The 26,461-nt window shown below is 44.5% G+C and overlaps 1 protein-coding gene across 1 annotated transcript in view; it reads right to left on the reverse strand.

Moving 5' to 3' along the window:
* The window catches only part of LOC122805771 (synaptonemal complex protein 1-like), a 5,909,626-nt gene that overhangs the window by 2,255,410 nt on the left and 3,627,755 nt on the right, over window positions 1-26,461 (reverse strand). The gene's annotated exons all lie outside the window — the stretch shown is intronic.

Genomic DNA, 26,461 nt, shown 5'->3' on the forward strand with positions numbered 1-26,461 from the left:
AAATCTAATACTGCCGACACCGGGGCTGTCAGAGGGTCAAGGTTGTGCCACTGGGCCCAAATGGCAAACCTTTTCCATTTATTAAAATATATCTCCTTAGTGGAAGCTCTGTGGGAAGAAGACAGAATCCAGACCACCTCAGGCGAAAGGATATGCTGTCTGACTAAGGTCGGAAGTGGAGCAGCCAAGCCGCTAGCTTGAGAGTTCGCAGTGATGGATGGGCCTGACCCGACTGAAGAGTCAGGAAGTCTGGGACTGGGTCCAGAATCCAAGGACCCTCCACTGCATACTTCCGAAGGAAGGGAAACGAAACTTGGCAGGGCCAGTGTGGTGTGATCAAAATCATGCTGCTTCCCAAGCAGATCACCTTCTGAATCACCTTTGGCAGTAGAGGGACTGGAGGGAAGGCGTAGAGCAGACCGGAGGGACAATTGTGGACTAGAGCATCCCTGGGTGGTGACTCCCCCTGGGGGGGGATCAGGGAGAAGAAATTGCTGCACTTCACATTCCAGAGGCTGGCGAAAAGGTCACAGCAGGGAAACCCCCACTTAGAGAAGATCCGAGCCGCTACTTGGTCATTCAAGGGACCACTCGTGAGGCATCAGAATAACTCTGCTCAGCCTGTCTGCTATCACATTGGACTTCCCCAGAATGTGCGTTGCCACTAGAAATCTCTGGGAAGCGATCGCCCAATTCCACACTCTCATGGCTTCTCTGCAAAGAGGATAAGACCTGGTTCCTCCCTGCTTGTTCAGGTACCATACCACCGCCATATTGTCTGAGCAGATTGCGATGGTACCCTCGGGAAGAGAGCTGTGAAGTGCCTGCAACGCTAGAAGCACTGCCCTAATTTCCAGAACATTGATATGCAAGTGGGTTTCGTGATCTTGCCACGTGCCTTGAACCGTCCTGCCCAGATAATACCCCCCCCACCCTATCTGGAAGGCGTCCGTGGTCACTGTGGCAATGGGGGAGGGGGGGCAGAAGAGTCTCCCCTGGTTCAGGTTGGAGAAGAGGAGCCACCAACGAAGATCTTGCCGGCACGTTTCCGTGATGAGAATCGGGTAGGACAATGGCAGTTCTTGGTATGACCATTGGGTTGACAGGAGCCATTGAAGAATTCGTATGTGCAATCTTGCCAGAGGGACCAGAAGAATAGAGGCCACCATCGATCCCAAAAGCTGAAGGACCATCCTGGCTGGGGTTTTCTGTCGGGGCAGTAAGGCTAGGACTTGGTCCTGTAGTATCTTTATCCTCTCTGTTGGAAGGAATGCTCGCATCTCTACAGAGTCTAGCTCTGCGCCTATAAAGGCAACACGCTGTGATGGCAGCAATACAGACTTTTCCCAGTTGAATATAATTCCTAATAGATGTCCCAACTCGATGGTAGCACTCACGGCTAGAGTAAGAAGATGCCTGGTGGGGGCTGTGAGGAGCCAGTCGTCTAGGTATGGAAACACCTGGAATCCCAGACATCTCAGGTGAGCCATCACCACTGCCAGACATTTGGTAAACACCCTGGGGGCTGTGGTGAGACCAAAGGGCAGGGCCCGGAACTGGAAGTGACCGGCTCCTAGGCGGAAGCGTAAATGTATCCTGGACGCTCTGTTTATCTTGATGTGATAATAGGCGTCCTTGAGATCAATGGAGCACATCCATACTCCTTTTTCCAGCAATGGGAAAATGGATTGCAACGTGACCATCTGGAACTTGGACTTCTTTACGAAGCGGTTTAGGCGGCTGAGATCCAGAATGGGTCTCAAGTCCCTTGTTCTTTTCGGCACCAAAAATAACCTTGAGTAAGTTCCTAATCTGGTCTGGTCTGCGGGGAATGGCTGGATGACTCCCTTTCCGAGCAGCTTTGCGACCTCTATGGCTGCTTGATCCCATTGACTGGGTGGCACATCTGGGATTTTCCTTGACAGTGGAAGGGGACGGATAAAGGGGATGGTGTAACCTCCGGCGATGATACGAAGCACCCACTGATCCTGAGTGATGGAACCCCAGACCCTTGGATGCTCCAAGAATCGACCCCCAACTGGCTCCGGAGACGCACAGTCAGGCAGTCCCTCAGGGATGCTGGAAGGAGGAACCACTAAAGGATTTGCGGTCTCCTGAGTTGTGGGGGCCTCCGCCATCTCTAGGGCGACGTCTTCCAGAATAATTCCCCCCCCCCCTCTGCCTCTGGAAGGGGGATCACTCTGATGGGCAGGGAAAGACTTTTGGGACTTTCTGCTCCCCTCTGAGCCTTGGGATAAGGTCTAGAGGGAAGCGAAAAACGGGCCCCAACGGCAGACAAAGTCTTACCCTCCTGCTCACATCTAGTGAGTGTGTCTTTCACCTTGGGTCCAAAGAGAGAGGACCCATCGAATGGAACGTCTGTGAAGGAAGACTTGAACGCCTCCGCAAAGTGACACAAGTGCATCCAGGCTTGCCTCCTGAGAGCTAAGCCCGAACTCGCTGCCTTACCTGCCCCTTCGGCTGCATACGATATGAGCCTCATGGACGAGTTAACAATCGACGAAAGGGAAGACAGCTGGGCATTGATAGCCTGCGTCAACGCTTCAGGCACGTTACCCAAAGGATATCTCCCAACTCCTTTATGAGATCCCTTTGGAGCCTTGTAAAGTGACATAAATAATTCAGTGACCACAGAGTAAAGGTTGCTGAAGTGAGGGTATGCTTCCCATATCTATCCATGCTCCTAGACTCCTTGTTAGGAAGATGGATAGAAGTAGATGCCTCTGCCACATCCTGCTGGGTGGCAGATGCCACCACCATAGCATCCACTGGAACTCCCTTGGTTAGAAACTCCTTGCCAGGGGGTGCGGACAAAAACTTGTTGGGGCAAGAAGGAACTGGCTCCACAGAATCAGGGTGTTCCCACACCCTTTGACAAATAAGGTCCAGTAACTCATCAAAGGGTTGGGCTCCGAAGGCCTTGAGGAAGACCTACTCCTCTGCGGAAGGGGTTTTGGATGGCCAGTCGCCCCTCTGTCTCAAGATCTCCAGGACATTGGAGAATCAGACATTGTCAGAGGACGACTTAGGGGACCCTTCCGCATCATCAAGGTCGGTATCCAAGGTGACAGACTCATCTGGGGAGTCTATGTGCTTCCTCTTGCACAACTTTTTCCTGGGGGGCTCTTCAGGCATGGACTCTGAAGGCCCCTCGGAAAACAGGGGACCACACAAGGAGGAATCCTCAGGCCTAGGAGCCGTGCTGTCTGAAGACAGGGGGGCACCAGAAGCTCTAGTCACCGTGTCTAGGGAAGGAGTCGCAGATTCAGGTGAAGTCACTAGAGACTTGGCCAGCTCGCTCCTCATAGCCTCAAAGGCGGGCCCACCAGAATCTGAAGAAAGGCCCGTCTCTGAGACCATGACTGGGGTCGGGGTTCCCCTAGCCGAGGCGCCAAGTGGGAGACTCGGGGCCAAAATCAGAAGTCCCGACGAATCCCTTTCGGGCCCGGCTGAGGACACCCGAGAACCGAAACCTCTGGAAGGAACAGAAAGGGTTGGAGCTGAAGTCAGTGCCAACAGACTAGCAGTGGGTCTTGGAACCGACTCAAGGACTTCACCCGACTCTACGAACTCCGGCTCCGAAGACGTCAAGGTTGTTGGAGGAGGAAGAAATGGTATCGAAAGGGCTGCCTCCGGGGCCAACTGTACCAGAGCCGAAAATAATTTAGATAAGACAGGTGACTGGAGGAGCCTCTGGACCACCCTATCTAAATCCGAATCTGATAGCCTGGAGGACCTGGAGGAAACAGGAGGGGGCTGAGATACTTTTTCTATCGGCTGCGAGACAAAGCTAGGAGGCCGGCTCCGAATCGGCTCCAAAAGAATTGGAGCCGAAGCAGACTCGACCAGAACAGAGACCCCTTTTGGCGCCGAAGGTTCAGGAGCCGACGAAACCGACCCCAGAGCAGACACACTCTCCTGCAGCTCCAAGACCAATGGAGCCAAGGAAGGAGACCCAGATTTAGATCCTCTATCCTGCAGCTCCGAGACCAGTGGAGCCGAGGAAGGGGACAGAGTACTTGATCTCTCATCCCGAGACTCCAAGACCAGTTGAGCCGAGGAAGGAGACCCAGATTTAGATTCTCTATCCTGCGGCTCTGAGACCAGTGGAGCCGAGGAAGGGGACAGAGATTTAGCTCTTTTTGCAGGCGGCTCCGACAGACTTGTCGGAACCGAAGACTTCTTTTGCTTCGATTTTGAGGTGGGAGAAGAAGACAAAGCTTCCTCGAATTCTGGCTTGATCAAACCCTTCAGGATAAGCTTATCTTTTCTCTCATGTAGGACACGAGAGGAGAAAGCATGGCAAACACTGCAAGATTCTTGCAAGTGTTTAGCCCCTAGACAATAAACACAGATGGAGTGGCCATCTGTCAACGACATCTTGTAACTGCATTTTGTACATTTTTTAAAGCCCGATGGCTTATGTTCTTTTTCTTTGCCAGACATACTAACACTCTAAACACACTCAACACACAAGGAGGGAAGGGGGGAAAGAGCTCTAACTTAAATGCTCGCCGACAAGAAATAGCGCAAAGGCCCTCTAACTTAAACGGGCCTAGCCCACCAAACAGAAGGAACCACCACAACAATCCAAAAAACAAACACAGTCAATCACAAGGGTACTAAACAACAAGATAGCTATTAAAATAGCTGTTTGAGTATAAATTTTAAGCTAACTGCAAAAAAAACGACCAAAAAGGCCAAAATAGAAGGGTACTTAGCCACAGCCAAGTCGAGACCACGTCGTTATTCTAGGAGCGGCAAATGAGATCTGGGGGTTTGGGCATGGTGCATCCTGGGATATTGGGGTTGGCCCAGCCAGTGAGAGACTTCGTGCTAGTTTATCGGCCGAGTCAGAGCCGATTCTCGGCTCCGAGCCCATCAGTTATGAATGTAGGCGAGATAGGATTGCATTACATCCCATGCTCTAAAGGCTTGGCAAACAGAGCATGAATCCTGCAGTTGGACCGCACCTAAACAATACACACAACTCATGTGCCCATCCGGCACATCAGGGGGTAGCCTCTAAGTTAAACAGCTACTGCTTCCAAAGGGAGAAGGCCTCTAACTAAAATGGCTCTCCCTAGGTAGCAAGGAGGGATAAAAGGACAAGAGAACAACCCTCAAGAAAAAAACGGGCTGCCGACAATAACACACAGGAAAACACCTGAGAGAAAACGACAGTCTACCTTAAACAGTAACAATTTTGATAGAAAAAATCACTACTTGGCCTGAGCCAGCAGAAGACAATCTCGATGCTGCAAGCGGCAAACGAGATCTGGGTAGCTACCGCTAAGCATGCTGTGATAAGGGGTTAGCCTTGAGCCTGTAAGGACTCTTTGAACTTTAGAACTGGCCAAGTCAGAGCCAAGATCAGCTTCAAACACAACCACAAAGGAGGAAGGGAAGATGGACAACATAACATCATTTGATATTAACAGAATAGTGATGATCCAGATGGAAGCAGAATGTAAGAAAATACCACTGTTGTTGGTGGGTCTTGATGCAGAGAAAGCATTTGACAGAGTAAGCTGGGAGTTTATGAGAAGGGCAATAGAAGCATTTGCATTTCCTGATAAAATTATAAGATTAATTAGGAGGATATATGAGGGATTGGAGGTGAAAATTAAAGTGGGTGGGGTCATCTCTGATAATTTCTGCTTGAGCAGAGGAATCAGGCAGAGATGTCCTCTTTCCCCTTTGTTGTTTGCATTATATGTAGAACTACTGGCAAAGAAAATAAAGCACTCAAAAATTCAAAAATATAATTGGCAAGGTAGACAAGAACAGTTCTCTCTTTGCAGATGACATTATTATATACCTGACAAAAACATGAAGGAACATTACAGTGTTGTGGAACATTTTGAAACAGTTTAAAATTTTTGGGGGATACAAAATTAATGAAGCTAAAAGAAAGGCAATAGCAATAAGTTATGTACCACACATGAATTGGTTCAGCAATATCCATATTTATGGGGACATGATAAAATAAAGTATTTAGAAGTATGGATTAGAAATGATTCTGGTATGGCAGCTAAGGATACGTGGGAAGAGACTAAATAAAAGATAATATGAAAACTGAGAAAACAGAAGCTCTGTTATATGGATATTGATAGTAAGATACAAACAGATAAAATATTTTTAGTCCCTTTAGTCTTATACATAGGTCAAGCATATTTTTATCAACCAGAGGAGAATTTGTGGATAGCAATTAATAAAGAGCTGAAGGATTTTATCTGGGAGGGAAAGACAGCAACAGTCAAGTGGGATAAGCTAATTCTTCCAATAGAACGAGGCAGATTGGGATTACACAATTAGAAGGGGTATTTCAGAGCAATACAGTTAAGGCTGCTATACATAGCACAAGCAGAAAGCTATAATTCGAAGTGGAATGGTGTGATGATGCAACAGAGGGGAAGCTCAAGAAACAAGGAGAGACTGGGATTTTGGATGCAGACCTGCAAAGAAAACAATAATCATACAGAATATTATATTTATAAAGTAGCAGAATGTAGTCTAAGAACTAAGCCAACACGGAAATGGAGAAAAGAGATTCTGTCGATAGGAATGACTACAATTGGGGATACAGACAATAGGGGCCTGGAATTTATTGGACAAAACTGGCAAATAAACCAAGGTATTGGAAGCAAATAGCTAGAGAGGGAAAGGTAATAGAATGGGAAGATGCCAAGAATTTATTTGGACTGCAGGTTAAAGATTGCCTTCCTCATCAATGATTGATATCAAAGTACAGGCAAAGAGAAAGAAATGGGGGTGGGTCCTAAAACAAAGGCCAGCACTAGTAGAGTCTTTAGTAGAATTTAGAACAGAAGCTGCCGTAAAAAAAGGAATAATTAGTAGAGCACATAAAATATTGTATCATTTATTTATTTGCTGGCATAAGTCCACTGGGCCAATGAAAGCCCATTTTCGGTGGAGGCCCGGGGAGAAAAGCTCCATGTTAAACATAAAAAAAAAAAAAAAACAGCTATAACAAAATTTTTAAAATGACAGTTTACAAGATATACATAAATAATTTCTATAACAGTTATACAAAAAGATGCATCAAAAAATGAATAAGGATTATATGTTTATGACAGAGGTACTGGTTTGAGCAACATCCATTAGGAATTAAACAAATACAAGGAATAAATACAAAAACTACATGGACTGTGAAGTTAATACAGGCTGATGACAACTATAAGAATCAATCAGAGGAGGTTAGAAAGGATTGGGAAGACAGACTGGATAAGCAACTCACAAAGAAACAATGGGGGGATATATGTATGTCTCTCAAACATGTAAGAAAGTCTAAAAGGTTTAGGATCTTTGTTTGGAAGTGTTTATATAGGTATTTTTATAGCCCAAGTAGACTCCAAAGGATTTTTTCTCAGGTAGACAGTAAATGTTGGAGGTGCAATGAGGAGAAAGAAGTAACTGGGAACATACTTTCTGGGAATGTAATGAGTTGGCAGGCTTTACAGATTCCCTGCAGGCCGCTTTGTCGGACATACTGTGTGAGCTAATTTGTGCAACTATGGAAATTATTTTTTTCAGCTATGGTACAGAATCGGAATTGCCTAGATATAATAAGGTCTTGCTAAGTCTAATTATGGAGGCTGCCAAAGAAGAAATTAGTAGAAAATGGAAATCAAAGTCTAAACCAACTTTACTAGAAGTAGCGAAAATAGTAACAAAGATAAAACAATTGGAACTGGGATCTTCAAAAAGGGTAGGAGCATATTAAACAGGAAAAAAATGGGAACTGTGGGAACAATACATGCAGAGGAGGAACGAGGTTTAAAAGAAGACAGGATATGAATGAGCTATGTAATGTTTGCCAATGGCTAGATTATAAGTGATATATAATGTTTGCAACTACAACTGTGTCAATGATGGTTTGTAATGTATAATGTTAGCAACTAGAATTGTGTCAGTACGGTTTGTTTTCATTGATATAAATGTAAGATTGCCTTTGTCAGGTGTGATAACTTAATAAAGATTTTTCTTGTTAAAAAAATAATTCTGTAGGCTAAAGAGGAAGAAGAAAAGATTGTCTTACTTACACAGGCCAACATTTTACCTCCTTGTCACCAGGTGAAGGGTTAGTATTCAGCATCAGCCTGTTTCCAGTATGCATCACAAATGAAATGTCAGCTGGGTCTGACCTAAGGTAAGAGAAAAAGAATGATCAGCCTGAGGTACATTTTACACTTAATATGCTTTTCAGGGATTGATGGCTGGGTATCAGGATGAGTACAGGCAGCATCCAACAAAGGGGTGCTAGTACATAAGGGATAAGAGGGGAATGAGATGTATCCATTTGTAACATATCATTATATCTCATTATTTCAGAGGGGCCATCTATTTGTTCCCATAAAAATATCTCATTCATCCAAGCAATTTCACAAGTTGGGGGTTGGTATAATGGTTAAGATATTCACTTCACTGACTCAAGGTACAGAGTTTGATTCTCACCTTTGGAAAGGAATTGGTTAGGCATAAAATGGCCCACAGGGGCAGGTGGCCTAGTAGTTAGCCAAGTAGGCTACAGAAATTAAAAGAAAATTCATCCACAGGAGGATAAGAATTAACATTTTCCTCACAATTACAAAACTGGTCTTGGGAATTTGCAGGAGAGGATGCCCTATCACTGTCACAATAAGAATCCTCAGACCCACTTTACTCAGCAATAATTTTACACGGAATGCTTCTGCATACCAGGATTCAGTGCTTCTAATGCCTGTCTAGCCAAGGTAAGGAACTCATCTGTTTTTTAACAGTAGTAACTTCATTAGAAGAATAACGTTTAACTTTTTGTTTAATAGGAAATAAGACCAACGTGAAGGAAGAATGTCTGTCTGGTCTAATGGTTTCTTACCCTGGTTTCCCCAAGAAGAATATCCTGGAATGTCTCCCAGACTCAGGGAAAATGATTCCCGATTGCTCTCTACGGGACACTGGAACAGCCGAAGAGGATGTGGCTGACCCCCTGTTTATGCTGGATGAAAGGCCAATATCAGAGGAAGGTAGAGAGGTGAGTGAGTGGTCTATGAAACAATCAATAGCCACTGCAAGTTTACCCAGTACCAGCTGAAGCATAGATTGAGTCTGCAATAATGGCAAAAACTCCTTGCTAAGTGATTCTTTTCTTTCTTTCTAGGTGTTGTGGAAGAACAGCCAGCTGGACTGGAGTGAGTATCAATGTTGACTCATACTCTGCCATAGACTGCTGTCAGGGAAAGGTTAGTTTGCTTTTCCTTATACTGACTGCTTTGCATTTTGTATTGCTAAACTGCTTTCTTCTAGTTTGTATATTGTGGTGTATTTTTATTACATTGTGTTTTAATTGCATTCTGTTTTCTATTGTATATTTAAATTAGGAAAGAAACCAAAGCTGTGTCTTTAGTGAGTCACACAGAAATTAGATTTTTACCACTCTCCCACCCTGTTGGTGTTGTGTTCCTAAAGTTACTGTTTCTCTAGTTGCCCACCCCTTATGTTAATCTGGCCACATAATACCTTCCCTCTCAACTTTCATTGACTATTATCAGTAGCACAAAATAATCGGTTAGTGAAGTCCCTCCGCCCTAAGCTATTTAAATTGATTTGCCCTCGCACTATATACCAAAGAGCCAGAATACTGAGTGCCCATCTCCATTCAATCCATCTTGCTCTTTTAAAACTGCTAAAGCTTGAGTTGCTACTCCCTTCTTTCATATCTACTTATTGTATACTACAAGTCTTAAACACTAACTAATTTTCCATCTTATCCTCAATAGCTGCACCATCTGATCCAAGACCACAAATCAATGGAAAGCTTGCTTTCTGCTTCTCAGCAGTCATATTGGGATTAGCGCTTCTGTTTCACTCCTGTTGAGAGAAGGAGCATAAAGATGTTATTTCCTGAAGACTGTTAATCACCAGAAAGCCTGATAATGGCTTCATAGGAGCCAACTTGGATTTTATGCTACTGTTTTACTCCTGGTGAGAGAAGGTGCAGACATTCATTGATTCCTGGCTGTCTCTGACTGGACAGTGAGCATCTGTCTGGCACCTTCCTGACTGGTCTGGATGTTATTCAAGGCACTTACCAGGAAAATGATACAAGCCTACAGACTCCTGCATTATCTAGGACAAGACTGCTGATCACCAAAGAGCCTGTGACCTGCTTCCCATCTTGGAATTAGTGTTACTGTTGTGCTTTTCGTAACAGAAGAAGCAAACAGATACTGTATCCTAGAAGTGTGAACTGTAGTGAGACCAGTAACCAGGTAGTAGCCAGTTAGGTGAATCTCCATTATTTATCCTTCGTAACAAAGCTACTTTTTATTTTTAGTAAATACTGCTTGATTAGCTACTGTCTAACCTAACTTCAGAGTAAAAAGACAACCCTGTGAAACTATCAGAGAGATCAACCACAAGTGAATAAGGTCCCTGCAAATCTGTGTAAGGGACATGGGAATGTGTATTGGTTGGCATCTCATCAACCATTTAAGTGTAAGGGTCCACTATGACACTCTCATGCAAAAATCTGGATAGAGGGTCTAAAGTGATAGAAGCTGCCATCAAGCCTAGAATGTGTAGACTAGACTTTGCTAGTGGATTTTGATGGGAAAGTACAGACACTGCTTGATTCCAAAGGGTGTGAAAACTTGACTCCAGTAATCTGGTTACCTGCAGGCTGGTATCTAGATGGGAGACAATGAAATCTATCATTTGGACTGGCTGTAGTTTTGACTTTGTGACAGTTTTGACAGTTATCTGCAGCCGGGAACAAAGGTGGAGCAAGGAGTCCCTGGCTTGTATAAGAAGATTCCTGGTGGGAGTGGTTACAAGCCAGTCATCCAGATATGGGATCACCCAGAACCCCTGATGTCTGAAATGAGCTGCAACCACTGCCATGCACTTGTCAAACAATTAGGCGGCTGTGATAGAACCAAAGGGCAGGACTCTGAACTGAAAATGACTGACTCCCAGCTGAAAGAGAATAAACCTCCTGAAGTGTCTGTCCATTTCTATGGTAGAATGTGACCTAGAGGTCTATTAAGCACATCCAATCATCCTTCCTCAACAACGGCAGGATAGACTGAAAAGTGACCATCTGGAATTTTGTCTTTCTTACATACTGATTCAAGTGACTTGAGGTCCAGAATGGGCCTGAGGTTCCTGTTTTTCTTTGGCACTAAAACGAACCTTGAGGAGACTCCAGAATAGTGCCAGTCTAGTGGGACCTCCTGGATAACTCATTTGTCAAGCAGCTTTTTTATTTCTTGTACTGGTACCTTCATCTGTGAGGGTGGGCCTTCATGAAGTATTCTTGCATAAGAAGACTGACCAAAAAAGAGAACTGTACAACCTCTCTTTAATATTCTCTGCACCCATACATCATGGATGATAGCTGTCCAGGCCAGGGTTGAAGAAACAAGTGCCCTCAACTGCCTCTAAAGTGCAGCAGTTGGGTAACAGTTCAGGAGCAATGAAAAGGCCTGTCGGAGTGAGGACTCCAAGAGTCTTTATTACTGCAGTCCATCTCTGCTAGGAGGGTGATATCCATTATGATTATCCCCCCTGCATCTGAGGGCTCTATCTCTATAACCATCCAAAGTGAAGCTTTGAGACTTGCAGAACCACACTTGCTTACCCCATTTCTGGTTTCTAGAGAAAATCTTTTGAGGGGTAGAAATGCATATTCCAATGGCAGACAAGGTCTTGCCCTCTTGCTTGCATGTAGACAATGTCTCTAACTATGGTCCAAATAATGTGGAACTGCCATAAGGGCATTAATGAAGGACATCTTACAGTGTTCCTCGAGGATGCAGAGATGCATCCAGGCATGCTAGTGAACAGCTAGTCCACTGCTCACTACTCTCAACATGACACTGGCTACACTAGAAAATAAGGTGCATAGACACATCTGACAGGGACTGGAGGGTAGCTAACACCATATCAACTGATTTTCTATCTTCTGCAGACAAGGACCCTGACAGGACTTGGATAGTTCTTTAGTCAAATCCCTCTGAAAGTGTGCAACATGGGTATGTAATTCAACTCACTGAGAGCAAAGGTCACTAAAGCATATACCCACTTGCCAAACCTGTACAATGCCCTGGACACCCTGTTATGTGGATGAACAGGACAGCTCTCCTCATTGAGCATTTATTTGTTGGCCGCCACTACCACCATAGAATCTACAATGGGACCCTTGCTCTGGAAGGGCCTATTTTCAGGAGAAACTAGGATTTTGTCGGGTTTTCATTGAACAGGTTCAACCATATACAGTTCTTCCCATACCCGCATCAAACCAGGTCAACCAGTTCATCAGTGGGAGGGACCACGCAAGAGGTAGACAGGCCAGCCCCAAAAGCTTTGCAGAATATTGATTCCTCTTGTGAAGGGGTGTCGGTGCCCCCCTTCTGTGTAAGTAGTTCTAGGATCTCACCAAAGGAGACATCCTCAAGGAAGGATCAAGAGGACAATTCCCCCCTCATCGAAATCAGGATATTCAGTGAGGAACTCCCGAGAGGAGTCCACGTGCCTCCTTTTGCATGTATGATTTTGGTGACCATCTCCAGTGGAATGCTCTGGGGAAGACTCAGAATGTGAAATGTCTTGAGACGCCCAGGGGCAGGCTGTCCTGACATGACAAGAAATGATGAGAGAGGACCCAAATAACTTTGTGGGGGTAGGGGTATATCCCATCAGGTGAGGGAAGCCTGCTCCCTTGACTGTGAGAGCACTCTGTCAGAAGCTTTGAATGCCAGTGCTGAGACTGGTCACAATTATACCCCTTTAGGATCCAAGGAACCTGAAAAAGGCAAGCTTTGAGAACCAATTTGTCTTAGCTCCAAAGTGGATGCCAAAACTAAGCTGTCAAGAGCTGAAGTGCTGAGAGGAAGGATTGGGCCAGAAAGTTTCAAAGTCGACCCTTACCCTCCCCACCAGTCAAGCTGTAACCATTTAGCTCTGTGACCCATCAATATCTGATATGCTCAGACTCAACTGGATCAGACAAATGGTCAGCATTGACAAAGCCCAGTCCTTTGGATCTGGCACAAGAACTCCAGGGAGTCCATTTGGATTCAGGTGCCCTAAACCTGAAGGTCGGATTGGTTAAGGAGAAACAATCAGGACAGGAAGGAAAGGAGCAAGTCCTGACCCTCCAGCAGAGGTTGGTGCCAGAAGAGCTCCCAGATGGATATGAGTCCTCAGAAACTTCTAAATTATTTTGTCAATGTCAGCCTCGGAAAGTCTCCTGGAGGACTGTACTGATCTCAATAATGAAGCCATATAAGAGGGTCTTGACACCCTCTGGAAAGAACTTTACTGCAGAAATGGTGATCTGAGCTTGAGGCTAACCAGTTCTGGAGAGAACTTGGGTCCTGGCAATGGCAGAGTGGAAGATCTAAGCCTGAGAGGCTCTGGAGCCAAGGCTGGATCCAACAGCTTGGGAACCTTCAGACTCAGACCAGATGGATCCAATCAGTTCACAGAATGCTTCCTAGTGGAGTCTTTTTCATTGTGCTTCTCCTTTGCCAGTTCCTTATCCTTTTCTCTCCTCTCCTCTTTACTCTTATCAAATGTCTTCTTGGATGAAGGGAAAGAAGATGATAATGACTGGGAAGGAGGGACACTGTGGCAAGAAGGAGCCCCCTAAGCAGAAGCTTATCAGGCCTCTCTGTGATAGATCTGTCTCTAAAAGCAGCACAGGCAGCGCAGCCTTCATTCAGATGTGAGGCCCTAAATAATATAAGCACTTTGCATGGGAATCCTGACTGGGGATTTTATGCCCACAATAGATGCATTTAAAACCAAGGGCATATCCATCATCTTGAAACCAACAGGTTAAAAAAAATGTTAAACAACAATACGACAACCAATAGTAACAGCCACAAAATTTACTGTAATAATAAATACAAGCCCTAACAATTATCCATTGAGAGAAAGGAGGGAAATTACCCTAAGTGAACACCAAGTAATAAGAATTTTATTTTCAAGTAGGGGAGCTAGGAAGGATAAACTGGAAGTAAAATGACCCCAAATGGAAAGAAGAATACCAAAAGTCGGTTATCTGACACCCTGTACAAGCCTTCCAAAGCCCTGAGCCAAGAGATCTGCATCTGTGGCAACCATGGTAAATGAGATCTGAGATGATTTAGTGTAAAGAAGGGATTATGGGTAAGGAGAGGAGCCTAAGCCTTGGATCCAAAGTCTGAGAGTGGTTGAAGTTGAATCCGATTGGATCTGAAGTACTCATACATTGAAAAAGGAAGGAAGAGACATTTAATCTATCCTTTCACACACACACACACACACACACACACACACACACACACACACACATCTATATAGTTACACTTTAGAATCATGAACAACAGAAATATCGAAATTCAATTGCTCGAGTCCAAAGTGTCGAAACTACAGTTGCATGAAACTGAAAAATACCGAATGCAGAAATGTCGAACCCATGGTTGTGGTGGTGCGTACGTGACGTGGGATTGCCTGTGTTCGTGATGTGTGATGTGGTATGTGGATATAGCTGGAAATTCAGGTAAGTGATGTTTTTGTAAGAGTAATGGGTAGGGATTTTAGTGTGTTTGGTGTTTTTAGGTGTGGGTTAGGGTAGGTAGGTAAGATTGTGAGTAAGTGTTGAGAGTGGTGGTATTTGTACTTATGTGATGTGTGTATGTGCAAGTGTGGTGTAGAATGTGTAGTGGTGGGATTTGTGTGTTTGTGGTTTTATTGCAACCTTGGAGATAGTATATATAAGTAGCAGGGGTGTGGGGGGCACAGCTTCCCACATGGGGGGGTGCAGGGGGGGTTGCCCCCTGTTTATATGTAGGGTAGGTGCGTGTGTTTATTTTGTTGTGTTTGTATGTGTTTTGTTGTTTAATGTCGGGAGGAAGGTGTATGTGTGTTTTTTTGTGTGGTGGAATGTGTATGTGAAAAGTCACAATTTTGAATTTCGCGCTTTTGGGGTTTCAGGTTTTTTGAGTTTTCAGCTTTTAGTCTCAAGATACTGAAATTCGATATTTCAGTATTTCAGGATTATAAAGTGGAACCATATATCTTTATATATATATATATATATATATATATATATATATATATATATATATGTATATATATATATATATGTATATATATATATATATATATATATATATATATATCTTTTTTTTTTCAAGCTTGTCTTTTCAAGCCTGTTGGCTGTTGGTGAAGCACCCACCAAGAGGAGAAAACGCTGAGAGAAGAAAGGAGCCACTTTTGAGATTTTAAGTATTTTTCCTCTGTTTATTTGATAAGTTTTTCTGCATAGTTGCCTAGTTTGAGCATTTTCTGGCTTGTTAAACTTGATTTCTGCATTAGTAGCTGTATTTAGAGCACAACCAAAAGCTGTTTACTGAATTTCCTGTTTGCACTTAATTTTAAAATCGTTTTTTTCTCAAAACTTGCATATTTTCTGTCTTTGGCCTAGCACTCTTGTGTGGGGTCATTTACTGCACTGTTATAACTTGATATTACTTGTGAACCTCTGCTATCTCTGAAAAAACAAAACAAAAAAAAAATCTTGCTTTTTCCCCACTTTTCTGAGATTTAAAAAAGTTCAGTTACAGGCTTGCTGTTCTTGAACTGTTTTGTAAGTTTCTGTGAGGCCATTTTTGCTTGGTCTAAAGGAAAGTCTCTCTGTTGATCAGTGGCAGTGAAAAACATTGAGCTGCTTCCCTGCCCCCCGTGTGAGTGGTTACTGACTTGAAACTGTAGTTTTATTGGCCGTTTTGGGTCAATTCCTGGCTCTTTCCAGCCCCTGCTATCAAGCACGCTTTAGCGGGATTTAGCGCGGAGTTGCCACTAGAGCAGCATCGGGCAGCGCCGGTTTAACAAGGTTAAACTTTTTCTGGCTCCATAAAGTCTGTTCTTCATTTTTTCCCTTAGAACTGCTCTACTAGTAATCTAAACAGTATATCCCTTAACTAAAAAGCGCAGCACTTGTTCCTAAAAGCTTTTTTTTTTTTTTTCTCAAAAAAAAAAAAAAAAAAAAAAGCTCAGCACTTGTCTTAAAAGCATCTTCTTTTCAAGTTTAGCACTTCTGTATTATACAAAGTCCCTCACTAGCAAACCCCCCCCCCAGGAGTACCCACTTCCTTACTAAGTCCTCTCTTATTCAGTTACACCCCTAACTTCTTAATTTCTCTAGCATGTCAAAGGGCCAGATGCTGGAGTACTCTCCTGTCCAGTTGGTGAATTTGGGAATATCGAGGCAAAGTTACAATTGCCTCATGTACACAGACAACCCTCTCCTCCTCCCAAATAACACAAATACTTGCGAGAGATGCAGCTATTTAGCCAAACTGGAGGCTGAGCTCTCTCAACTCAGGACTGGCAAGACCAGACAGGAGGAGAAGGCAACTACACACACCACAAAACCAGTCTCACATAAAGCTATCACAACAATGAATCAAACACATAAACACACAAAGACATACTCGATGGCTCTGAGCAAAAATTTACCTAAACAGCAGAGGCCTCCAAAGCAGACACCCAAGCAACTGCCACCTCATGACACACCACAGGCAACACATAAACCACAAAATCAGTGTGCAAAGCAGTCACAGCCCTTAAGGCCAAATACAACACCAAACATACTTGTCATAGGTGACTCCATAGTCAGACACACTGACGTCCCACTCACCAGACTGAACAAGGAGAGGGTCACAGTAAGCTGCCTATCGGGCACTAGAATCTGCCACATAACACAAGCACTCGGGTCACTCCACAGCAAGTACAAATATGACACAGTTATTGTCCATGCTGGTGTGAACGACCTGAGACGTACCTCCCTGGACTACATGAAAAGAGACATAGAGGAGCTCTCTGATTATGTAGCCCAGGCAGGTATGACCCTGACCCTGAGCAGTATCCTTCCTTCACCAAGAATGATGCCACAACATAGAGACAAGATGATCAGCCTTAACAATTGGCTTAATTTCTGGTGTCATTCAAAGGGGATCCAGTATCTGTCTGCCTTGGATGACATGCTTGACAAGCCATGCTGCTTCTCAAGGGACAGCTTGCACCTGTCACCCCTGGGATTCCAGATATTGGCTAAGGCTCTTGCCACCCCCATAGTGCCATTTTTAGGCAAGGCTCAAATTCTAAACCTACCACCATAGAAAACAAAAATGGGAAGAAACTAAGGGTAATGCTGCTCAATGCCAGAAGTCTAAATCTCAAAATGCACGCACTCGAGGCCCTTCTCAGTATGGAGAACATCAATGTCTGTGCTGTGACTGAAACCTGGTTCAAGGCTCCTGAGAGCACCCCAGCACTATCAGGTTTTACCTCATATCATGCGTTCCGGCCCCAAAACCCAGACCACACCACAAAAGGAGGGGTTGTATCCATATTCATCAAGGATACCCACACCTCCAGGTTGGTGGCAACGCACAAAGCATCGGAAACCATCCAGGTGCAATTAACCATAGGCAAAACTGCTCTACAATTTGTAGCATGCTACAGGCCACCCTCTCAAACTCAGGAACCCCACACAGCCTTCCTGAAGACACTGGAGGGTATGAATGTATTCCCAAACACCATTATATTGGGTGACGTCAACTACCCGAATATAGACTGGGAACATTACTCAAGCCCCAACTTTCTAGCCCAAAGGTTCCTGGAGTTCATAAATTCAAATGCCATGGAACAACTAGTCACAGTTCCCACAAGAGGAGAAAATATACTAGATCTCATCATCACAAACATGGGGACAAAATTCTCCACACCGGAAGTATATCCCTCATTGGTGAGATCAGATCACAAACTAATCTCACTGGAAATCCACATCCCGCCCCCACCCCAAACAAAAAAGACCACAGTGAAGAACTTCTCTAAAGTAAACTTCACACTACTCAAGACTAGTGTGGTATCCTTCAAGGCCCCCGAGCCAGTGGAAACCACAACCCAAGCTGCGGAAGCCCTTACAAATGCCTTCTACGAACACCTCCAGGACTGCATGGATCAGGCAATCCCTAATAAAACCAAGGCTCTTTCCACCAAGGGCAAACGTCCAGTCTGGTGGACCCCAGCCATAAACAAACTTTACAATAAGAGGAGAAAGCTGTTACATGATAGAGCAAAATCCATAAAAGAGAAGACACCCTTGATCATTATTAGTAAAAAAATACGAGCACTCATAAAATCATCCAAGGCCAACTTTGAGAGAAAAATTGCCATAGATTCAAAAGACAATCATAAGGCCTTCTTCAGCTATGTTAGAAACCTGGGTGGAAACTCCCAGATATGCTCAGAATTAGTCCAAAATGATACAAAAATCACTGAACCCACAGACATTGCCAACATACTGGCAGACAGGTTCAGTGCAAACTTCACCCCCCTCCCCCCCAAAAGGAGAGATAACTATCCCAGCGGAGTGTAGCCTCCCAGACATCTCAAATGTGCAGGTGAAAGCTGCTCTCTCTAAAGCTAAAAACACAGCATCAATGGGACCGGATGGTGTCCCTGGCTGTGTGCTACACGAACTCAATGAGGAACTAAACCCGCACATAAGGCAGCTGTTTAATCTTAGCCTTACCACAGGATACATGCCCAAGGAGTGGCGTATGGCAACTGTGGTCCCACTCCACAAAGGCGGTGCCTCTACGGACCCTGGTAATTACCGCCCCATAAGCTTAACAAGCCTGGTCTGCAAAGCTATGGAGAGGATCATAATGGAACTCATAAACAAAGACATAGGAGACTTGCAGACATTGGCCCGACCCAGTTTGGCTTTGTCAAGGGCAGATCATGCCTTTTGAACTTGGTCGACTTCTTCGAAACAGTCACCAAGGCCATTGATGAGGGAAAGGCAGTCCATACAGCCTACCTTGACCTTGCAAAAGCTTTCGACACAATACCCCACTCGGGTATTATAGAGAAACTTACCAGCTTAAATGTAAACCCATATGTCACAAGATGGGTTGCAAACTGGCTAAAGGACAGAACCCAAAGGGTTAGAGTTGCTGGCACCATGTCAGACTCCAAGCCGGTCACAAGTGGTGTCCTACAGGGCTCAGTCCTTGGCCCCCTGTTGTTTGGCATCTACTTCTCAGAAGTACAGGCAAACATAGGAGGACTATGGCTGACAAAGTTTGCAGATGACTGCAAACTGGGCGCCATAGTGGAAAGTACATCGGACACAGATATCCTTCAGAGGGGTCTCACGGAAACTGATAGCTGGTGCCAGAGCCATGGCCTGAAGTTAAATGCCAAAAAATGTGTAGTCATACCCTTCGGGAAAAACAAGGTAACCCCAAGCTACCATATAGGTGGCAATCCACTAAGCACAGAAGAGGTTATCAGGGACCTGGGGACCCAGGTTGACAGTGGCCTTTCTTTTGACACTCACATTGCCAAAGTGGTTAGAAAGACCTTCTACATTGCCCACCTGATCATGAAGGGATTCACATCCAGATCAAGTGAGGTCATTGTTCCCCTGTACTCTTCACTTATCAGACCAATGATCGAGTACAATGCCCCATTCGGGATGTATCTCACCCGACACCTGCAGCAATTGGAGAGACCCCGTTCCTCACCAAAAGGATAAAGGGACTCCAAAATCTGTCATATGCTGCCAGACTGAAGAAACTCCAGCTCTATTCAGTCGCATACCGTCTGCTCAGAGGTGACCTGTGCCTGACATACAAGGCCATGTCCAACCCGGAATTAATGGACATGCTCCACCTCAAAAAATCCAAATCTACCAGATCCACTAGAGCAAGCGACTTAAACCTTAGCACGGATAGAAATAGGACATGCTGGAGGGATAGATTTGTCACCCAGAGGCTCCCTATGCTGTGGAATAAAATCCCGGTCCATGTGAGGCAGAGCACCTCGCTGGCTCTGTTCAAGAGAAATCTTGACCGGTGGATGGGAGATTGTAGGTTTACCCCGGGAATCATCTCTGTGTCACTGCTGGACAGAGGCACAACAAACTAATGGGCACAATATTTTTTAACATAAGGGGTGGCGTAAGCCACAAAACTTTGGGCTAGGCTTATAAATGCCTTAGGGCAGATAGCCTAGTATAAACCTATGAACCTATATATATATATATATATCTATATATCTATATATCTATATATATATCTACATCTCTATATATATATATATATATATCTATACAGATACATATATATATATATATATATATATATATATATATATAGATAGATACATATCTAGATATAGATACATATCTATATATAGATACATATCTATATATAGATACATATCTATATATAGATACATATCTATATATATATATATATATACATATATATATATAGATATATATATATATACATATAGATATATATATATAGATATACATATATATATATATATATATATATATATATATATATACACACACACACACACACACACACACACATCTTTAATGCACTTTTTTGTCATATGTTTAAATGGCCCTAACAACCCACTACCCTAACACCATTCCTCACAGTTTGCATCTTACCTCCACCTACTAACTCAGTTTTGCATTCCAGTATTATCACTTTTTAATAAGAATTTTACTAGGTGTATGCCTTCACATTTGCCTAATTCCTTTATTTCTTCTATGAGTCAATTCACTTCTGCAATATTTGGTTCCTGATCTACTATTTTCTGGTAATTCCTTTTTTCACAGTTATCAACGCTAACACTATCAATGCTTGCTTACACATGTTTTTGTGCCTGAAAGTCACCTGTCTGGTTCAACAGTAGGTTTTTCCTTTCAAAAAGTTCCCCCTTCCCTGCCATTTCATTAAGCAACTCATTTAACTCTCTCTTATGTTGTGACGCCCGTGCCCTGGCCCAGCCCCAGCAATCAAGGAACCTCAATCCGCACCACTAACACCAGTGAGGTGCGTATCATATAGGAAAAAAGGATAACAAATACACACATTAAAGTGCAATTTCCCTTAGCACACAGAGATCACAGTCAGTCTGGGTCTGGTCGCTCCCTTGTTCTCCAGGTCCCCAGTAAGACTCCCCACTGGCACAGCTATAGAGTCCAGATCTCAGCCTAGTGGGCAAGCTAAAACCTCCAGCACCCTCTCTGTCCAACCAGTGCTTCATGTCCCTGCCCAAGTAGCTGACACACACAGTCTTTGAGAAAAGTTTATACAACCACACAGACACTCCTGGGGAAGGCTGGCGCAGTTTCTCCAACTGTGCCCCTTTTTCCCAGATTATATGGTAGTATCAGCTGCCACTACCCACTAATATTTAACAGCTACTCAAAGGCCCTTAAAAGGGTGTCCAGTTATTACTGCACAATATTATTAGCCAACTGGTAAGTGTGACTAAACAGTCAAGGCTTATTAGAGTGACTTGGTACAGGATCACTATATACATGCAATGTACAATAGAGCTTAAATTATCTCTACAAAAAACAGCCACAGTTGAAAGGTTTAAAATGTTTAATAAAAACACAAGACCATACTTTTTATTACACCATGCTAGTCAAGAGTTCAGAGATCACAGAGAAATACTTAAAATAATTCAGTAGTACAGTTCTGACATCACAGTAATACACATCTAAACTTTCTAGTTTCTAGCTATTTCTAAGAGAAAACACAAGTCTAAGATAAACTTACATAGAGCAAAGGCAGAGTGCTGATGAGTTGGATGGTCAAGACAAAAATGCTTAATGCTCTCTGATTCTCTGTTTTTAAAATCACATTCCTGGTTACCATTACATCATTCTTCACACTTCCCTGGGTTCCCAGGCTAAGAGAAACTACATTTACATTCTTCACCTCTGGGCAGAAACCAGAGCAATAAAAGACATTTATGCATGCAAATTCTGGCCATTAACTCTAGCCTTACAACAATAGCAAGAATCCCTTCATCTAGACTGGCCTGAGCAGTGTTTGCATCAAAGGGTCACAATATGCTTTCCATGGTCAGTAGAGTGCACTGTTGTTACATTGCTTTCAGTTCCACATGTAACACTATGTTTACCATTTAAGACACAAGCCTGTGGTTTACATTAATATTTACAAATGACAAAACTATCTATAAAATTCTATCTGGCTAGACTGGCAGCCTTCACCTATCTTCACCCAATCTTTACATATCCCCCCCCCCCCCCCAGGAGAACTCAAGCTAGTTTTTCAAGTGACCCTTGAGAAATGATGCTTGAGGGAGTTAGGTTTATCTGAGTATACCACACCCCATTCCCTGTATTGAGAGCCCATCTGCATTGGCATTCTAATCCCATTGCAGTGCTGCACGGACATATCATATGCTTGCAACCCCAGGCTCCATCTTAGCAACTTGGCATTTTTCTGGCTGGCTCTGTTTAACCATATTAGGCTGTGATCTGTCATAACAGTGAATTTCCTTCCATACAGATAAGGCTGAAGTTTCTGCAGTGCCCAAACTATGGTTAGACATTCTTTTTCTATAGCTGCATAGCATTCCTCCCTGGGTTGGAGCCTATGACTGAGATAAACCACTGGGTGCTCTTCCCCCTCTGAAGAAATCTGGCTAAGTACAGCCCCCACCCCATGGTTCAAAGCATCCACCCACACAACAAATTATTTGCTGTAATCTGGACTGGCTAACACAGGGGGTCCTCCCTAAGCTTCTTTAAGCTTCTGGAATGCCTGCTCACAGGCTGGGGTCCACACTACCTTATCTGGCCTGTTCTTCCTTGTCAGGTCTGTGAGGGGAGCAGCTATGGTACTTTAACTGGGGATGAAACTTCTGTAGTACCCAGCTGTCCCTAAAAAAAACCCTCACCTGCTTTTTATTAACAGGTGCAGGCCATGCCTGAATGGCTTGCACTATGGCAGGTTCTGGCCTTTCTTACCACTCCCACTCTATGAACTAGGTAGGAGACTTCTGCCATACCCACCTGACATTTGCTCAGCTTAAGGGTCAACCCTGCCCTATGTAGTCTGCCCAGCACCATGCTGAAGGTGATCTTGCCAGGAATGGCTGTAGATGGCAATATCATCTAGGTAAATAAGGGCAAACCCTCCTGTTCCTGCTAGGATATGATCTACCAGCCTCTGGAAAGTTGCTGGGGCATTCTTCATCCCAAAGGGCATCTTTGTGAACTAATGCAAGCCAAAAGGAGTCACAAAGGTTGACTTCTCTCTAGCACTGGGAGTCAAGAACACCTGCCAGTAACCCTTGGTAAGATTGATGGTTGTAAGATACTTAGCCTCACCTAGACCTCATATGTCCTAGGCATGGGGTAAGCATCTGAATCTGTGTGACTATTTCATTTCCTGTAGTCCACAAAGAACCTGGTCCTGCCATCCTTCTTTGGCACCAGCACCACTGGGGAGGCCCAGGGACTGCTGGACTCTTGAATCACCCATAGCTCCAATATCTCCTGTACCTCCTCCCTCAGAGTCTGTTTTACTCTCTCAGGGGCCTGCCTAATAGGCTTTTGGGGTCCTGTATTCCCCCTGGTGCTGCCCCAGGTGGGTGCACCCTGGTTTCCCAGTGAACATATTCCCAAATTCCTACAACACTGCTTGGATTTCTTGAACCTGGGTAGGAGATAGCTGCTGGGACTTTGCTGCTCCTTCTACTGAGGTGTCAGCCCGAGCCTCATTGAGGAGATTAATTCCCAGATTCCTCCTGCAATCCACTGCAAATGCTCAGCACAAGGGCCTCCCTATCATGATAAGGTTTCATCATGTTAACATGGTACAATTTGTGCCCCTGCCTTCTGCCTAGCAGTTCCACCATGTAGTTAACATCACTTACCTTTCTTACCACCTTGTAGGGTCCCTCCCAAGCTGCTTGCAGCTTGTTATGTCTGACAAGAATGAGAACCATTACCTGATGCCCTACAGTATACTCTCTAGCTCAAGCATTCCTGTCATGCCGCACCTTTCTCTGTTGTTGGGCTTCTGCCAGGTTCTCCTGGGCCAAGCCCATGAGTTCCCTGAGCCTTGTCCTGAGGTTTAGGACGTATGCCACAAAAGACAACTTGTGAGACTCACACTCACCTTCCCAAGCATCTCAAATTAAATCTAGAGGTCCTCTCACCCTATGCCCACCTGTGGAACCTCTCTATAAGCAACCAACAGATGGGGCAAATATTTGTCCCACTCTCTCTTAAACTGATCTGCAAATGCCAGTAGCATGGACTTGATTGTAGAGTTTAACCTCTCAACAAGACTATTAGTCTGGGGATGGTAGGGGGTGGTCTTTATGTGCTTCATCCCACAGGACCTCCACAGACAAGCCAGCAGGTCTGACATGAAATTGGCACCTCTGTCAGTCAGTATTTCATTTGGGAAACCTACCCTACTGAAAATCTCTAACAAAGCACTTGCCACCTTCTCTGCTTCAATGGAGGACAAAGCCATCATGTCTCAGGGTATCGAGTAGCATAATCCACTTCCACTAGAATATACTTTTTCCCTGTGGAACTTGGGGTACTCAGAGGACCCACAATATCCATAGCTACCCTCTGAAATTGCTCCTCAATCACAGGCAAAGGCATCACAGGAACTCTCACCTTGTCTCCTGCCTTGCCTACCTTTTGGCACTGCTCACAGACACTGCAGTACCCTGTTACATCTCTGGAAATTCCAGGCCAATAGAAGTTCTGCATAATATGCCTCTTTGTACGTTTTATGCCCATGTGACCTGCAAAGGGAATATCATGGGCTATGACTAGAAGTGCCAAACAGTAGGCTCTAGGCACTACCAACTGCTGTACTCTCTCACCTTCTAGCCCTCCCTGAGGGGTCCACTCTCTGTATAGTAACCCTTTGTCCCAGTATTACAGGTTCCCTCTTTCCTTGAGAATCAGGTGCCTCCCTAGCTACCTGCCTCAGGCCTTGCAATGTAGGGTCTGAGAACTGAGACTGTCTCAACTCTCTCCTTGTAACCCTTCCCAGCTCCCCTTCCACAGGAAGTCTGGCATCCTCTGACAGTGGTGCCTCATTGTCAGCATGGGTACTACTACTCACCTCTACCTTTGTAGTCACTCTGTCCAAGGGACCATCAGTACCCACAAGCAGCTGTGGCTCACCTTCAGTCTCACTGCTACAGAGTAGTTCCCTCCCTGAAGTAACCACCTCACCAATCCTGGCTGTAAGTATGCAGTATGTCTGGTCATATGGTACTGCCACATCCAAATCTTTCCCTATCAAGACATCTGCAAGGATGGTAGTTCGGTACCCCTGTTGTCTCAAGACAACCTACTATTGGCATTTTGTCTTTCCCACTTACTGGCTCCCTCACATTTTGTTCCCCACCTTGCCTCTGTGGACATCTGTATGCCACATGGTCCCACTGGTTGCATTCAAAACATTTAACCCTAGCTCCTGGACGTGTACCTGGACTAGTGGCTTCCCCTGCTACTGGCAGATTCTGTTGGGGCAGTTTGTGTTGCCCACCATGGGTTCCTTTAGACCCATGAGCAGTACTGGGGGTCCCTTTCATGTGCAGGGCTGCCATGCTTGCCAGGTATAGGTCTCCCTTCTTCCCCAACTCATCTGAAGTAGCACATTGACTATCAGCTAAGTGCTAAGGGCTTGTTCCCTCACCAAAAGGTCAGCCAGCCCTTCAAAAGTGGTGACCTGACATCCACTCACCCACCTATGGAAATAAGTGCTCAGTTCAGCAACATATTCACACACACTTTCATCGGCCTTGCATTAATGCTCACGACACTTTGGCCTATACATTTCAGGTGTTAGCTTAAACAATTCTAACAAGTGATTTTTAACAGCAGTATTATCAAAACATGCAACATCAGACATTTTTGACAAAACAGTTACAGCTTTACCATGGAGTAAGGGGGTCAGGAACCGTACCCAGAGCCTTTGGTCAACACTATACTGTTTGCATACCCTCTCAAACATATGAATGAAACTATCAAAATTATCCCCCTCTTTCAACTGCAGAAGAAATTTACTGACTTTTGTGCTTCAGGGGTCCAGTTACTCCCTTCCCCATTACCTCCATGACTCTGGTGAAGAGTCAGCATTTCCTTCTCATGCCTCCTCTGCCACTCCTTTTCCTCAGCTTCTATCTCCAAACGCCTCACCTCCAACTCAAGTCTCTAACTCCAGATGGATTTTTAAGTCCTCTGCAGAAAGGTTGAGCTGTCCATTCTCCGAGGATATTATATATCCACTGCCAGTCTGATTGTCCTCCTGGTTGCTGTTTTATGATGCAGCTGTAACGAAGGCTGCAATCCTGTCTGCCTTAGGTTTCCAGTCCAGTCCCCTAGCCTGGCACATCACCGCCAGCTGGCTCCTTGTCAGCTTTCCATACTCCTCTGCTGACATGCTGCCTGCTCACCCTGACTAACTAAGCTAACAAAAGAAATAAAACAATTGTGATCTGAACTCTGAGTATTCACTGCATGGCTGATTTAGAGTACAAAACATCTTCA

Source organism: Protopterus annectens, chromosome 7.part0 (assembly GCF_019279795.1).
Source record: "Protopterus annectens isolate FY-2018-M chromosome 7.part0, PAN1.0, whole genome shotgun sequence".
NCBI classification, from domain to species: domain Eukaryota; kingdom Metazoa; phylum Chordata; order Ceratodontiformes; family Protopteridae; genus Protopterus; species Protopterus annectens.